Below are 5,756 nucleotides of genomic sequence, written 5' to 3'. Positions count from 1 at the left end.
AGATTATTATAAAAATAAAAAATTAGAAAAATAAATATTTAAATTAACAAATAACCATTCACAATTTCTAAATAAGTAAAAAATGATTTAATATTAATATTATGTCTATATTAACAATATTTTATTGATAATTTTTCTATTTTGTCCATTTTTTGAAATACTATAAAAATGTCGATTTGCTCCTTATGTCGATGTCAAATATTTATAGACACATGGAAATGTCGATAGAAATATTGACATATTGATAGAAATTTAATATTATGTCACTAATTTAAACCCCATTCGTTAATTACTTAATTTTTAATTTTCTTTTTTTAGAAATTATATGCTTGTTTGCTCATTATTACCAAACATATCCTAAGAGGCTAATTTCTATGAATAAGATAATGGACAAAAGAAGCAAGAAATTTGGAAAATATGGGAGTCATATTAAGATATTAGGGAAAATGTTGGAAGATGGGGGAAGAAAGGCATTTTATTCTTGTACAATAAAAGTGGGATGAGAATCATTTTTTTTTAGAAAATTTATAATTAAAACATTTGATAAAGATCTGTTTTCTTATTCTTTAATATGTTGATTAAATACCTTTTTGTCTCTAATATTAGAGTTACGTGTCAATTTTATCCCTGAAATTTCAAAATACACTTTTTATTCTAGCTCCCTAGAGGTTTGGAAAATGATTACAAATGATTCATGAGCTATTCTAACTATTCTAACAGTTGGTTGATTGATGTAAGATAATGTAACGGTTAAGTTGTTGACTACAATTTGTTGATTTGGGTAAATTTAAGATGATGGATTCGTGTTTGATTTTAATTCTATAAAAACACATATTACAATCTATTCTTTTAATAAATATAATAAATATCTTGTACACTCATAGACATTCATAATATTATTAGTTATGTTTACCCATCTATTAATAGATATAGTAGAACATTAATAATTAAAGTATTTTATAAGGACTAAGTTTTTTAATCTTTAATATATTTTTTTCCTTAGCAAAAAAAACACGTGAAAAATATTGGACAGAGAGAGGGATTCCATCTTTCTTGTCCATTTCAAACACACCAGCTGATCTTAGCGCACTAAAATTTTCTGTATTAATAAATTTAGATTGTGTTATGAAAATGAGGATACAGCTCATTTATTTCTTTTGTCTTTTATGACCTTTATCATTATATTTATGCATATGGAGTTAGTAGGTGGTGCCTCTAGTTGTAGGTCAATCCTCCTGCAGCTGGCAGATTTCAGACTGCAGTCCTCGATGTCTTCTCCGTACAATTATGGGTGTGACACGCTTATATGTCTGCACAGAGTACGGTAATAACCGTCTGTGTCTCGCGTCTTACGATTGCTCGTGGAATCTGACGCGTGTCGTGCTCAGATTTCTCCCTCAACAAAATCCCTAAAACCAGGTGCAATAATCTTCGTTGTCTTTCCTTTCTTCTTATGGCTTTGGGTTTTGGTAACGATTCAAATTGAATTAGACTTCTTCATAACTCCAAACCCAAAATGTCGGGAAAAATCTTCAAAACGTCGGGCAAAACTATTCTCGACGAAATTTTTGCGTCGGCAAAAAAGTCGGAAGAAGCGCGTCGGGGGAGGTCACTCCTGACGCTTTTGGCAAAAAGTCGGGAAAACTTGACTTTTCCCGGTGGAATACAAAAGGTCGGGAAAACTTGACTTTTTCCGACGGAACACAAAATGTCGGGAAATGTTAGTTTTCCCGACCTTTTCTCCCTGACTATATACAAAAAGTCAACAAAGTGATATTTTTCTTTTTCCCTTTTTTTCCTCCCATGCTAATTTGAATCGCATCCCTATATAACGACCTAATTTATGATATTTCAATTCATATTATCAAAATATCAAATAATATGATTTTATATTAAATAAAATAATATTCTTGTAAATTCAGAACAATAATAATTCCCAAAAGTCGCTACAAAAACAAAACAAAACTATTATGAATGTATAGTAATTCGAACTAGGTAAAGAATGAAAAGTAAAATTTTATACCATCACAAGTTCTTAATACAATACAAAGAATCTTAAAGAGATATCAAACACCAAGAATTTCTCACATTTCATAATAGGAAACAAACAAGGAGAAGAAACCAAAACATTTCTCGACAACTCCAATATTAGATTCAAGAAATTTATACTAATAGACAAACTTTACAAAAACTAAACCTATTGATCATTAACATCTAACAATAAAACATTTAACATCAAAAAACTTCCAAGCTAATAAATTTTAATACTCTGCAAACATCACGTCGAGAAGCACCGTGGCGCCCATGGCAAGTCCAACAAGTTCACTCATCTGTAAGATCAAGAAAGGCAAATCAATTATTCAAATTGGATATACAAGATAAACCGAGAAAGTTTGAAGCTTTGAAGTTGAGGAACTAATGGCTGGCAACACCAGACACCACAAACATTAGATAAAATGTGATTATGAATTCAACCATAAAGTTATGAAGATATGAGTCGCTTGGGAGAGTCCTCGAGAAGTGGTCTTGATTTCCATTAAACATTAGCCTCAGAGTCCCATTTGCTAATGTTGATTCAATAACTTGAGCTACCTCGTGAAGTCATTCAATTATTAATCATTTGATACACTAAATCATTCATCAGATGAATTCATCTTTAGCTGATAAATCAACATATAAAGTAATTTTTGACATAGTCTATATTTATCAATATATGTATATACATGTCTCCCCTCTGTTGGTCTCTATCCATAAAAAGACTTAAGTGTTGGAAACATGCATAATTTTCAAACACACTCCCTAGTTTCTGCTACAAACTTACCTGACAGAAAAACACAAACCAGACAAAGAACCTTGTAGAACTTAACATAATGCTAAAGATATAAAAAATTTGAGCCTCAAAATGATTCTTTCATGGTGGATAATATAATATATATACCAACATTGAGATTTGAGGACTCAACAGCAGTTCACCAATTTAATAAAAAAAAAAACAACAACAGTCCACCTTCCTCCTTTCTTATACTACCACTGGGAAGGAAGAGAATTTTTCTGATGATAGCGTAATATGTAAATGGTGTGGATTTTCTTGTTCAACCACGCAAGATAGGGATATGAGTAGGCCAGGACTTTTCCCTATAAGCTTTTACCTCTATCTTGATATTGATTTCCTCCAAAATTTAAAACAAAGGCACAAACAAAATATGGATCCGATTCAAGCATCACAACTTCACAGAGTTTTTAGGCTTCGTTTACAACATGCATAAGGAGATTATATAAATTCACGACTACTCAATCACTTGAAGTCGCTAATGAATTGTTTAGTTGAAAAAATCACAGTAGCTTGAAGAAGAAGATATAACAAATATACAAAATCAAGTCGGATCTCCAAGCGAACACTGCGCGTTCACTTCCCAATCCCGAAACCTACATGCGGATTACGAGTCTTCAAATTTTAAAACAGAGAATCAAAGATTCAACATGCATTTAATTTCAAGAAGCTACGACAAAAAATTGCAAGAAACTCCCGATATCAAGACAACATTTATTTTCAAAGAGGTGAACTAGAATAGAATCCTACTACTTTCTCGAGAAACAAAAGAAAGAGCAGAGTAACAAAAATTCAGATGTGTCACCATTTTGAGTGCCGCTTTTTTTCCGGTGACGATCTGGCGATCGAAATCAAGAGGTAAGATGCTCTGATGAAGAAGAAGAAGAAACCATGGTTCGAAAATGAAAAAAAATGTAGAGAGGATTTTCTCGCAGTAGAATAATCAATTTTCTCGCAGCAAACTAAATAGAACATGATCGGCAACTACGGATAGCAGACGGTGAGCAACGGACGGCTGCGGTAGTGTTGAGGGCCGGGCAGATGGACGGCAAGGAACGGCAGCTACCGGCGGCAGTGCTTAGGCGATGTACGACAGTTGGGAGAGGAAAATCGATTTGAGGGGGTAGGTGCGAATGGGGCTAAATCGAATTTAGGGCTATTTTGTTAAACACCTCGCGACGTTTTTCCAAAACGTCGAAAATTTTAGAGATCTCCCAATGTCCATTCGTAAAAGTCGGGATAAGTCTGCATCTCCTACGGTTTTAAAAAACCGTCGGCATAACTAACTCTAGATTTTTTTTATTGTTTCCATAAAAAAAAAAAGAGGAATACTAGTGACCTCCCAACCATTTTACACAAGACGTCGCGAAAAAATGAAAGTTCGCTACGATTTTAATAAAACGTGGGAAAAATATTCCAATTTAGAAATCTATATGTAAACTTCCCCCGACTTTATGTAAAAATAGTCTGTAAAAATTAACCCATTCCCGACTATTGTAAAAAGGTCGGGAAAAAGTAGGGTTCGTAAGTGAATAGGAAAACTTTCTTCCGAAAACTGTTGGAAAATATAAACTTCCCCCGACGTTTTTAAAAACTGTCGGAAAAAGTAAACTTCTCCCGAGGTTTTTTAAAATCCGTCGGGAGAAAGTAGATATATCGCGACAATATAAAAATCATCAGGAAAAGATTTTTACCCAACAGTTTTTGATGCGCCGGAAAAACTATTAATTCTTGTAGCGAAAAGATACCTGTCAAAAACCAATATAAAATCGAGGCCAAATCCCTCACCACTGACAAGCTCGTTGGTATCGAAGTTCGGTGAAAGTTGAAGGTCATCATATAACCAAACACAAGGGAACTTGTTCCACAAATCATCGAGCATGAGCTGAATCAAAGAATTTGGTAAAAATTGCCATGTGGCCGATTGATCTTCCACACATCACAAACATAATTAGACTTAATTTAATTTTCCCGATCTATGTGTTTTTACCGAGGAGAAGAAAGGGGTTAGAGTTATAGTAGTAGTTGAGAGGTGGATTTAACTATAACTGTTTTAAATTGTCTGCATCGTTCCTCGACCACTCCATTAGTCTAAAAAAAATGGTTAGTTTCACATGTTATAGGGAAGGGACTAATTAAAATGGAAATATCTGGTGCGTAGTAGGCTAACCAAACTTGCCGTAAGAGGTTAGTTTCCACAAATGGAAGAACCCTTGAGAGTACAAAAGAAGCAACAAATTTTAGCATAAAATGGTTAGCCCTTATGGCAAGTACTGCTTTTGCTTCTTGTTTTAGGAATATGTATGGGATTTTAGAACCTCTCCTACATTTTGGCTTCCACTCAATTATGTTACAATCATGAACTTACGCCTGTTTACGTACACCTCTTAATTAATCCTAGCTCCTGACCAATGAACCACCATCACGATGATTCATTAGATTATGTTATCATCATGGGTTTATGTGTGCTATTGAAAAAAAAATCACTTGGGACATATGTGATCCATTATTTCTGTAACAATAAATAATGTGGAGATCAACAAGGGTCTGCGTATTTTTTTTCCAAGAGTGTATTTATTGTTTATTAATAAAATGGAGGTCACTTTAGTATGATTTCTCTTTCTCATCATTTTTTTTAATACAACGAGTGAGAGCGGAAAGTTTCGACTTCATGACATCCTAATCAGAGACATATGTATCAATTAGCATCGAGCTAAGCTCATGTTTGGCTTTCTCATTCTTATTTCTTTGTTGAATATATCATTTCCTTTCATTTCTAACATTTTAAAAAGTTTTAGTTCCATCTCTAACCTTTTTTAAACAAATATAACTAATCAACTTTTTAAATCACGCTATCAAAATTAATATACCACAAAACACACACAAATGCACGTGCAAGTAGTATCAAGTTTAGTATCATGTATGA

At 33.3% G+C, this 5,756-nt stretch overlaps 1 long non-coding RNA gene across 1 annotated transcript; it reads right to left on the bottom strand.

The window, feature by feature from the left end:
* Positions 1-1,996: 1,996 nt before the first annotated feature.
* LOC111014263 (uncharacterized) lies at positions 1,997-4,540 on the bottom strand. Its single transcript, XR_002601810.2, has 2 exons — positions 3,636-4,540; positions 1,997-2,330 (listed from the first exon to the last, which is right to left on the bottom strand). It is a non-coding gene; the product is annotated as an uncharacterized LOC111014263 (long non-coding RNA).
* Positions 4,541-5,756: the final 1,216 nt, after the last annotated feature.

Source organism: Momordica charantia, assembly GCF_013281855.1.
Source record: "Momordica charantia cultivar OHB3-1 chromosome 5 unlocalized genomic scaffold, Mcharantia_2.0 BLBB01000005.1, whole genome shotgun sequence".
Taxonomy (NCBI): Eukaryota; Viridiplantae; Streptophyta; class Magnoliopsida; order Cucurbitales; family Cucurbitaceae; genus Momordica; species Momordica charantia.
The sequence above is the reverse complement of the archived record's forward strand: the minus strand, read 5'-3'. Positions and strand labels throughout refer to the sequence as shown.